The sequence below is a fragment of the Ambystoma mexicanum genome, chromosome 4q (assembly GCF_040938575.1).
Source record: "Ambystoma mexicanum isolate Mex_15411 chromosome 4q, UKY_AmexF1_1, whole genome shotgun sequence".
NCBI lineage: Eukaryota > Metazoa > Chordata > Amphibia > Caudata > Ambystomatidae > Ambystoma > Ambystoma mexicanum.
Window position 1 is genome coordinate 181,494,600 of NC_090928.1, and position 12,123 is coordinate 181,506,722.

Here is a 12,123-nt window from a genome sequence, read left to right on the forward strand (position 1 = left end):
CTGGGATAGCAGAATTTCCTGCATTATGCACATTTAAGGTACTATCATATAATGTTAGAGGATTGAATACCCCGTGAAACGGAAAAAGGTGGAGGCCATATTAAAAAGGGAAAACTTAGATACTATGTTACAGGAAACGCACATTAGGAAGATGGATAAATTAGTTGGTAAACTTTGATCAGTCTCTAAATTTCTCCAATCCAATGCAGATGGTAAAACGGCAGGGGTAATAGGAATAAGGGACACACTAAGGGCATCAGTGGTGCGATATGTGCTGGATAAGAAAGGAAGATATCTCTTCTGTTGCAAATGGAACACAAATGAATTATGCTACCTACAGTTTATGCGCACAAAGCTAGTCGGGGGACCTTTTTGTGGGAAGTTATTAATAAATTGGAAGACTTTGCATGCAAGGAAATTATATTCACTAGAGATTTTAATATGGCCTGGTATCCTAAAATGGATAGGAGTGGAGGTGGAGGAACAATTAAACTCTCAAAGTCGCTAAAAAGATGTTTTTAACATTTTACACTAAGAGATGTGTGGCGTTTGAAGAGAGGGGACGGAAAAGGATACACCTGTTTCTCACACATATATCAATCCTTGTCAAGAATGCTTGGACTTTTCCCAGAGAACTAGTATATGATGACGAAAGGGCTGAGGAAATAAGAATTAAGACTAGTATTTTTCGCCTAGTGAATTTATAGCACAAAAAGTGTGGCGGGAAAGACAGAGGGCCAAGATAGAAATGGATTTGGAGTCCCAAATACGAGATATTCAAATGGCCGTAGCACAGCGAAGGAAGAGGCCTCTATCCATTAAATCTAAAGAGCTGAATAGTCAGTTGAATATGTTGCAGACTCAGAGAGCAGAGCGTTCACTCCTGTTAAATGAACAAAGATATTATATCCGTGCTAATGAAGCGGACAAATTGCTGGCCTGGCAGCTGAAGGGGATGGAGGCGGCAAAATTGATACAGTAAATAGCACAGCCTGACAGGGTAGTGGTCACTGGGACGGTGGAAATAACAGAAACTTTTGCACAATTTTATGAAATGCTATACACGTCTAGTTGCCCGGATTACCTGGAGATTAAATGTTATAGAGGTGGTAAATATGCCCAAAATCACAATGGAGGCACAGGACGATTTAGATAGGGCAATTACTGAGGAAGAGGCGATGGAGGCAGTTAAGGCGCTACCAACCAATAAAGCACCGGGCCCGGATTGGTTCCCTGCTATCTTTAATAAGAAATACGCTAAGGAATTGGTCCTGAAATTGAAGGAATTATTTAATACAATAGGGGCTAAAGAGGCAGTTACGCCTACTATGTCTGAGGCAAAGGTGACAGTGTTTGGTAAGCCTGGGAGAGATCCAACGAACTGTGGGTCTTCTAGACCTATAGCCTTGTTAAATATTGGTGCTAAGCTGTTCACAAATATTCTGGCAAAGAGGCTAGCTCGGCTCCTATCTAACTTGATGCATATCAATCAGGGTTCATATTGGGTAAACAGACGTCGGATAACATCAGACGAGTCTTCCTTTTAATTGAAAAGGTCAATATGAAACTGGTTCCTGCTATTTTATTATCTTTAGACGCTGAAAAAGCATTTGATCGCTTAGAATGGCCCTTTCCATTTTATGTGATGGAACAGATAGGAATAGGGGCTAAGTTTATTCGGATGGTACGAGCCAACTATCGGGGTCCCACGATACGGGTGGCAATCAACAAGCAATTATCTCGTAGTATTAAAGTGATCATGGGGTACACGACGGGGATGTCTGCTTTTGCCTCTTATATATGATTTATTTGGAACCATTTCTATGTAAAATTAGAGAGGGAAAAGAATATGGGGAATTGCTTTTGGGGGCGAGTATCATAAGTTGGCGGCTTTCGCGGACGATATGTTGTTGATGTTAGGGAACCTGAATGATAATTACCGGCACTGTTGGAAGAACTGGTGGGTGTAGAGAAAGTTGCAGGCCTCAAGGTTAACATGGGGAAGTCAGAACGTTTGGAATTGGGTTTATCCGAGTCACAGAAGCAGTTATTGTCTTCCTACTCGCCATTTAAAGTAGCTGAAAGCCATATTAGATATTTAGGGATTAAAATAACGAAGAAGGTCTCCCTTTTATTTGATAGCAACTATCTGCAGCTATTGCAGAAGGTAAAGGAAGACTTGGGGAAATGGTCCCTGCTACGAATTTCCTGGTTAGGCAGGATTGCTACTATTAAGATGGTTACGCTCCCGAGGGTACTTTATAAATTTCAAGATATACTGATTAAAATTCCCCCGTCGTATTTTAAATCCCTGAATAAAGAGATTAGGAGATTTCTATGATGTAATAAAACTCAGAGAGTAGCATATCGCATTCTGATGGCGCACAGAGAGAGTGGGGGACTGGGTTTACCGAACTTAGAAAAATATTATGAGGCAGCGCAGCTACGGATACTTCGGGAATGGTTTACAGGGGATTCCAGCAAGCCATGGGTGAACATGGATAGGGCAGTGGTGGGGTCTCTGTTTGAAGGTGTCTTGTGGCTAAACAGACCGGATGGACCTAGAAATACACAGATTAGCCAGGTTTTTGCCATGGTTTTTGATACATAGGATTGTCTGCTAGATAAAGGTGTGCTATCTACACGACCTTCGCCATTTACCCCATTATTTGGGAACCCTCAATTTCAACCTGGGCTGCTACAGGGTGCATTTAAACAGTGGCAGACAGCTGGCTGCATAAAGATACGGGATATGATACAAGGAGGGTGTATATATTCGTTTGAAGAATGTAAACAAATATTACGCCTCACGAAAAAAGATAGGATAGAGTATTATCAATTGAGACACTGGTTAGCATGTTCAGGTGGACCTCAAGTGGCAGAGAGAGCTTACCACGTTTGAAAAATTCATAACCACACATTCAGGAAATAATGATTTCAAAACTCTACTCGATATTGAAAATAAACAGTTAGCTTGAGGTATGCCAGATCACAGTAGCGCTCGAGCAAACCAGGAGAAAGAAAAAAAGTCGACCTTTACAAATGGCTCTAGCTGCTGCAAGCTTGTGGAACAAGTAGGCACCTCAAACCTACTTCACGTGAAACGAGAGACAAAATGGTTGGTGTTCCACTAGTTAATTGCGCTGCTAGGTCAACCTATAAAAAACAACCAGCACATGTGAACTAGTATTGATGCAGATAATGCCAACACAAAGATGGATGCCCAATAATTCTTGTCTGGTGTTTTATTCGTATTCAATTGCCAGAGAAATTTGCCGACACGTGTTTCAACCTGCAAAGGTCTTTCTCAAGGCAAAGCTCAATAATCATGTGTCCATCATCTGGTTCTTCAAGTTGAACCCCTGCTGGTTTCATCAAAAGGGATATATAATCAATTATTCTGTTGGTAGTCCTGTAATTAGTGGCAACGGTACATGTGCAGCGTGGGTTTAATCTAATGAGATCGTTGAATATTATCCATGAATGGGATGATCCGCAATAATCTATCGTCGGTGTTCCCGATGATGGACACATAATTATTGAACTTTGCCTTGAGAAAGACCTTTGCAGGTCGAAACACGTTTAGGCAAACTTCTCTGGCAATTGAATATGAATAAAACACCAGACAAGAATTATTGGGCATCCACCTTTGTGTTGGCCTTTGCATTATCTGTATCAATACTAGTTCCAATCTACTAGATATTGGTAGAAGACAAGGGACTGGTCTGGGTTATATGAATAAATGGGAAAGAACTGGGGCTAAATCTGCCGAGGAGCTAATGGGAACATTTATGGAGGAATATTCCTAAACTTGCAAGGCCTATCCAGATTAGGGAAGTGTGGTACAGGGTTATGTATCATTGGCATTTTACTCCTGAAAAATTGCATAAAATGTATCCGACTTCTAAGGACCAATGATGGGAAGAATGGTGATTGGTGGCCCATATGGTGGGAGGGCCCAAAATTGAGGCTGTTTTGGGAGGAGGTCACAGACCAGAATAAAGTATGTTTTTCGAGGGGATTGGGTCCGCCGACGTATTGCATATCTATGACCGTAATCACCACAGCTGTGCTGCTTCGGAAAATCTTTCTGCGTCCTGCATCGATGTAGATACGCCGCCCTCGAGGACCTCCTCCGACAGCCGACGTCACTGGATGTTATAAGTAGGATGCACGACGCCCATAGCCTCAGTTCCGTTTTTTCCGCGAACGTGTTCGCTTCGGAGATCTCGGTGCGCCTCGACTCTTTGGAGTTTCTGTTCTTTCTCAGTTCTTCGAACCTGTTAGTTTGCGAAGTTATCCTTCGTGATGTCTACCTCGTCTTCCACCCCGCGTCCGGGCTTTAAGTAGTACGGGGACTGTGGGTCCAAGCTGTCGATGACGGACTCGCACGACGCCTGCCTCTGGTGCCTCAGGGAGGCCCATAACACGGATGATTGTGCCGACTGCCAGTCGCTTACGTCCAAAGCCTTGCGGGAGCGCAAGAAGAAACTGTCGGTAGGTAAGGTGTCCAAGCAACGGAAGTCGAGGCCTGTGGGGCTTTCGACAGATGATTCGAGGGGCGACTCTCCGCATTGTCGTCGGAAGTCCAGTGGGTCTCGGTCCCGGAGTAGGCCCCGCTACTCCTCTGCCTCTTCGAGGCACTCCCGGAAGCGCCGTCATCGGTCGCCTTCCCTGTCCTCATCCGAGGACTCCGCCCGTCGGCGGGTCGCTTATCCCACCAAGCATGCGATGCCGGAGGAATGGGCTTCCTTCGGTAAGAAAATGCTAGCGATTCTCGAATTGCAGGGCACTGGTCCGTCCGTGCCTCCGAGTGGGGTCAGTCGTGATCGGTCGAGAGACACCGCTCACACGCCTTCGGGCTAGGGTGGTCGGCACGATTCGCGGGAAAGGTCCCGCTCGGACAAGGGGAATCGTTCTCGTCGTGCCCGTTCCAGGTCCCGGTCGAGACCAGGTGCACCTGTGGTGTCTTCGAGGAAGACGTCGATGCCATCGGCGCCCAGGCTGTCGAGGGACACGCTCGAGGCTCCGCCCTCGAGGCCTGTGTCGACGCCATCGATGCTGTCAGCGCCGCGTTCGGTGTCGACGCCAATTCACTCGACACCTTTCCAGGTTGTTTTGACGGGGGTACCCCGGGGCACGGACCACCCTCTAGAAAGGCTCTGGCCAAGGTCAAGCATGGCTTTGTTCCCCATTCTGTGCCATCTTACCGCCATCTTGAGTTCATTTCAGAGGTGGATGAGGGCTCTGATGATGGCATGGTTCCTGATACGGTGCCAGATGAGATTCTCTCGCGCCATAGCCAAATTGAGGTCCTGCGTCAGTCCCTGCACGATGCCAGTGGCCTGGACACCTCTCCGGAGGTGGAGTTTTGAAGGCCTGAGCCTGGCACTCATGCTGACTCCTCGTACCGGCGCCCTATGTCTAGGGTCACCGAGTACTTGGGGTGGTCTGCTCCCCCAGAGGATTTTCTTCAGGATGACCTTACGGATATCCTCGACCAAGGTCCACCAACTGACCCAGTACTGCCGTTCCATATGGCTCTACAGAGGAGGGTGGCAGCGGCTTGGACTGCTCCGGAGAGTCTCCCGGCAGTGGGCATGTCTTTGCTACTTGACCAATCACCCCACTCTGGAGAGTTTGGTGGTGCAGGCGGCTGAACATATTCCCGAAGGGGACGAACGGGATGGTTTCCTTGCCATGGTTCAGGATGGCAAGGATGCCATGTGTGAGGGCGTTCAGTCGGGTTTGGACATGGCAGATTGCGTCAGCCGGTCCATGCCGGCGAGCCCCGTAATACGCAGGTTTGCGTGGTTGCGGAAGTTGGGGTTTGCTCCTGATGTGCAGGCCCGGCTCCTCAACATGCCCTTTGACGGTGAACATCTTTCTGGCAGCAAGGCTGACGAGAGCCTTGAGAGGTTGCAGACCTCCAAAGCTGCAGCAAAGTCGTTGGGCGCTGCAGTTCGACAACCTCCGCCTTTTCGTCCTAGGGGACAGCAATGGAGGGGAGGTTCCTTTCCTTATTACTCATCCTTTGGTAACGCAAAAGGAGCTGCTAGTCAAAGGGGCCACCGTAGGAGTGCCAGAGGTGGAAAACAAGGTACTTGAGGTTCCAAGGCTGCTCGGGCAGTTGCCTCTTTGCCCTCAGGCAATGCCGCAGCCGCTTCAGCTAGTCATGAGGACATGCCCCATGGTTCGCCGGTTGGGGGGGGGGGGGAAGGCTGGTGCCGCATCTTGTAGAGTGGCGTGCCATTACTTCAGATGTGTGGGTTCTGGAGATCATAGCCCACGGCTACTGTCTTCCTTTCCGGCAGAGGCCTCACGACAATCCACCGGGGAATCTCTCTTTGAAGAGTCTCGATCCGCTCCTTGCGCAGGAAATTCAATCCCGGCTGGAGAAAGGCACCATAGAACTGGTGCCTGTAGTGGAGAGGAACAAGGGATGGTATTCCCCTTATTTTTTGTTTTCCAAGAAAGATGGGGGATTGCGACCCATCATAGACTTGCACGGTTTGAAAAAACTCCTCGAAGGACAAGTTCAAGATGGTTACTCTCTCTCAAGTCCTCCAGGCCCTTCAACTTCAGGACTGGTTGGTGTCTCTCGACCTCAAGGATGCTTATTTTCATGTGCCGATCCATCCAAAGCACAAGAAGTACCTTAGGTTCGCGGTTGGCGACTCGCATTTTCAGTTTTGGGTCCTGCCGTTCGGATTGACCTCCGCCCCGAGGGTCTTCACCAAGGTCATGGTAGTGGTGGCAGCGCATCTCAGGAAAGGGGGGATTCACGTCTACCCCTACCTGGACGATTGGTTGATCAGGGCGCGCTCTCCCGAGCAAGTCCTGGATCATCTGTCAGTCACCTGCCACTCCCTCCACAAGCTGGGCTTCTCCCTCAACTTAAAGAAGTCCCTTTTGACGCCAACTCAGAGGCTCCAGTACATCGGAGCAGTGCTCGACATGTCCCTGGGGCAGTATTTTCCTCCCCATGTGAGGGCTCATCACATTCAGCAGATGGTGCACAAGTTTCAACTTGCCCAGAGTCTTCCTGCGTTCGAGTTCATGAGATTGCTCGGCCTCATGGCATCCTGCATTCTTCTGGTGTCAGAGGCCAGGTTGCGGATGAGATCTTTGCAATGGGCACTCAAGCTCCAGTGGTCTCAATCCTCCCGCAGGATGTCGGACCCTGTTCAGGTGCCGTCCTCGGTCGCCCAGGATCTTCTGTGGTGGGCCGTCAAAGGCAATCTGATGAAGGGGGCTCTCTTTTGGCTACCCTGGCCAGAGGTGATGATCGTGACGTATGCATCCCTTACGGGATGGGGAGCTCATGCCAACGAGCTGACAGTCAGCGGTCGTTGGTCTCCGTCGGAGTCTAGACTCCATATCAATCTGTTGGAGCTGAGGGCCGTCAGGCTTGCCCTGAAGGCTTTTCTGCCGACTGTGCGAGGAAAGAATGTCCTGATCCTGACGGACAACACAGTGGCCATGCACTACCTCAACAAAAAGGGGGGGCAGGGTCACTTCCTCTGTGCAGGGAGGCGATGCAGCTCTGGTTCTGGGCAATCCAGCAGGAAGTTTCGTTCTCGGCAGTTCACCTGGCCGGAGACGAAAACGAGACGGCGGACGCTCTGAGCAGGCAGAGCGCGATCTCTCATGAGTGGGAGTTGGCTCAGGAGATTCTCCTGGAGATCTTCGCCCTTTGGGGGACCCCTCAAGTGGATCTCTTCGCCTCCAGTGTCAACCGGAAGTGCGAAAGGTTCTGCTTGTGGGAATTTCCTCCAAAAGGAGCCTTGGGAGACGCGTTCGTGGTGGAGTGGTCATTCCCACTGCTGTACGCGTTTCCTCCAGTCCCCGTCATCCCGCAAGTGCTGCAGAGGTTACGGAGGTTCGGTTCCCGGATGATCCTCATTGCTCCGGCGTGGGCCCGGAGGACGTGGTACCCGGACCTTCTCAACTTGTCCATCTGCCCTCCACGTCGTCTTCCCTACCGAGACAATCTGCTCTCATGGGAGGGGGGGGTCAGGTTCTCCCTCCAGAGGTCAGATCCCTCAACCTTCACTCTTGGTTTCTGAAAGGTTGAGTTATAAGGATTCGGACCTCCCTGAAGACGATAAGGAGGTGTTGCTTTCGGCCAGAAGGCCCGCAACAAAGTCCCTGTACCGTTGCCGTTGGAGAATGTTCTGCGACTGGTGCAGGGTTAAGAATGTGGATCCGTTTTCATGTGACATTCCTGTGGTTCTGTCTTTTTTGCTTTCTTTAGCCAGAGGGGCTTGCAAGTGGGTACCGTTAAAGGTTACCTGGCGGCGCTGTCCATATTTAAGCGCTCGTCTGAAGTGTTCTTATTTTAAAATCCCTTTAATTTCTCAGTTTCTAAAAGGGCTCACTAATGTGTTCCCTCCGTCACCTTTCCAGGTGCCCGGTTGGGATTTGAACCTTGTGCTCAAGTTTCTGATGGGTGCTCCGTTTGAACCGGTGCATTCTTGCCCTTTGAGACTGGTAACTCTTAAAACTGTATTTTTGGTTGCGGTCGCTTCCGCTCGTAGAGTGAGTGAGTCGCAGGCACTTTCAGTTAAGCCACCCTTCACTGTATTTCATAAGGACAGGGTTGTCCTTAGAGTTCGTCCTTCCTTTCTTCCGAAGGTGGTGTCGGAATTTCATTTAGGCCAGACGGTTATTCTTCCGGCATTTTATCCTCCTCTGCATCCTGGTAAGGAAGAGGAGAGGCTCCATAGGTTGGATCCTAGGAGAGCTTTAAGCTTTTATATTTCACACATGTCCCGGGTCAGAGTGGACGATGAACTCTTTATTGGTCAGGCTGGAAGGCGTTTGGGACAAGCGGTTACTAAGCAGACTTTGTCTCGCTGGATTATTCTGGCAATTTCTGAATGTTACCGCTTGGCGTGTAAGGACCCGCCGGTCGGCTTGCAGCCCATTCTACCAGGGGTATGGCTGCCTCTACTGCCCTACAGAGGGGTGTTCCTATTCGTAACATTTGTGATGCAGCCACCTGGGCTTCGGTCCATACTTTTGTACGTCACTACTTCCTCAATTCTATCCGTGGGCAGGATCTGGCATTTGGCAAGGCGGTCCTTTACTCCGCAATTTGATTGGGCATTCTACATTTCTGTATTCTAAATTCTTTTCCAACCTCCTTGCGTTGGTACTGCTTTGGGAGTCTGTCATAGATATGGAATACGTCGGAGGACCCAATCCCCTCGAAGAACAAGTTACTCTCTTACCTGGTAATGTTCTTTCGATGGGATGGTCCGACGACGTATTCCATATCGGGCCTTCCCCGCTACAGAATTTCTTATGCGATTGCAGCTTGCGTCTCCACAAGGCTTTATGTGGTCATACTGGCAGAAGACTGGTGCCACGCGTTCTGGAAAAAAACTACAACTGAGGCTACGGCGTCGTGCATCCTACTTACAACATCCAGTGACGTCGGCCATCGGAGGAGGTCCTCGAGGGCGGTGTAGCGACCTCATCGATGCAGGACGCAGTCGCCGAAAGATTTTCCGAAGCAGCACAGCTGTGGTGATTACGTTACCAGGTAAGAGAGTAACTTGTTCATCTGTGCTTCTCTTCTTTCCCACTTTGGTGGCCTTGACATTCATGAATCTCGCAGGTTCCTGGCCCCTCAACACCAGCACCTCCCCCCCCCCCAACAGCTGCCCCTCCACTGGCATCCCCCACACTTCACTCCCAGGCTCTAACCAGCACTTGCCCTTGCCCCCCCTTCTGTACTTCACAGTACTTGCACGTTCGAATGCCACAAGGCCTAGTAGGAACACAATTGTATACTTTTTGTCTATATTATATTTATTCCTCCCGGGTCCCTTCCCCATTTTGCATTGTGGCGGCTTGAAACACTATTTTGTTGTACAGGCTCCTAACAAATGCTCCTCAATAAATAAATAAATATAAAGCCCCAGGAATTGCAGTTGACCCGGTTAACTGCTTTTGCAGCGTCTAGTGATAATGAGACCTTGTAAGCAGAGTCCTCTCCCAACAAAACAATCAGTCTTTTTAATGGTATCTGCACCCTGCCTGCCAGAATTAAATCCCACCTTATTATTGTGCACTATTTTTTGTTAATGCATGCTAATCAATACGCCAAAACTCAAACTCACTTTGGGTTCATGGTCTCCTGTAATATGCTGTGAAACACAATTGTCAAATAAGGGTGCGGATTTCCCCGGTCCCATTTGTTCAGTTGCCTTTTAAACTTCAACACTTGTTATGAGTGTTGCCTCAGAATAATTGAACCACTCTGTGTTTCCTTCAATAACACTGTCCCCTTTTATAGGGAACCCTAAAAATGGAAAAGCATTGAAACATCTCCTGACTGTGTATAACCTTCCAAAAGTGTTAGAACTGACCGTCCATTCACACCTTTAATTTCTAATCCCATTAGCCAGTAATGTCCGTTTTATTCCCCTATTCAAGTGTTTCAAAACTCGTTTGTCGTTGTTGAATGTCTAGTAGTTCTTCATTATCGTCTCATCCCAAATGAAGAAGACAGTGCAATCTTTGAATCTCCCCCTGAGCTTGGCTTCTAAAAATACAATATTCCTCTTTCTCAGAGTCCCAACATCGAAATCCTGCAGAAAGTATTGTTAAGGGACTCTCAAAACCATGCTCGGGGATGTATTGCCTGCATCATTAATTTAAAAGAAATATTCCATCTCTTCCTAGGTTTTCCCCAATTTAGGCATCAGACAAAAGCATGTCATTGCACTGCTACCACCCTGCGCTCATGTGGGCATCTCCTAGATCCAGGGTCAGTACAACCATGTAATTATCAGACTATCCAACTGCCTCTATAATGCACAAGGCTGCCAGTGTTCCCATCTTGCTTCTGTCAATGAGTAATCCTTCCTCGTGTATGTAAATTGTGGTGAAGAGTAATCTGTAAAGCCCTTTGTTCCTGGGTTGCTCTCCCTCAATAGACCTATCCAAAATCAACGAACAAGATGTATTTGAAATGTCTTCTGCACTTGTTTTCTGTGTGCCCTCTCCAATTTATTGCCAATCCATATTCGGCTCAGAAGTTATATTAAAATCCCTCCTAAGAAACACCCTCCCCACTTACCAGCCCGCCTTAACCTGAGGCACATCTTCACAGAAATGTGCCCATTCCTGATTCAGGCTGTACACAAATCAGGTCCTCAAAATGCAATCGACCAGAGTAATCAACAATCAAAACCTCTTGAAACCCCCCACTACAGTGAACCGAAGCGTTATCTATTAAGATCCCCACACCTACCTTTTTGCGGACATCTGTCTTTCAGAAAGTGTACCCTATCTGTTTATCTAATGCCAAACAATGAACCCGCACTCCTCCTCAATTCCCTCCTAACCATGTTACCTGCAGAAGGAGGCTTGATAAACTTTTCTATGTAAATTCTTGTGCAAATAGTAATCAAATCCACACTGTAACCCCTTTGTGATGCACCGATACCCGAATGCCACCTGCACTGTCAACCGGTAACGCATGCCTGAGAAATCTATTCCCTTGCCATCAATACCGTAAGCTTAAGTGATCTTCTTACCCACCACACCCCAACTAAGTAATACCCATCACATGAACAGTAATGCAGACAAAAACCTCAGTTACCCTTCCTTCATTCAGAGTTTCACAATCTAGCTGTACCCACTGTGCAGAAATGCCCAGTAAAACCCAGGCCACTGCAAGCGGTGGTCCTGTACACCAGACCAATGCACCAAAACTTTGAGCCATTCCATGAATTTTGTAGCCCCTCTTCTAGTCAGGTGATGGTAAGTTCCTGAATCCAGCCAACCTTAATAAAATGAAAAAATACATTTTAAAAGGTTTACCTTCCCATCCCATTTTCAGGTCATAAACCTTTGCTGTTAGAGACTCGATCTTCTCTATCCCTCCACTGTCCCACCCCCAGCAGGAGAACAATGTACTTGAAGCTGGGCAAGAGTTCCCTTCAAATTTCCCTTGCTAATGGCGTGTTAAATTTTCAATACCTCTGGTTGGCAAACGTCTTCTGCCTCGTCCCACTTGGTATGGATTGCCTTTGAGTGTTGTCTGATCTCTCTTCGGTAGTACTTCATCCGTTCCTTACAAATGGCACGGTGCTTGTTCTACACATT

At 48.0% G+C, this 12,123-nt stretch overlaps 1 protein-coding gene across 2 annotated transcripts in view; it reads left to right on the forward strand.

Moving 5' to 3' along the window:
• Nucleotides 1-12,123, forward strand: part of RNASET2 (ribonuclease T2) — a 522,081-nt gene that overhangs the window by 182,772 nt on the left and 327,186 nt on the right. The gene's annotated exons all lie outside the window — the stretch shown is intronic.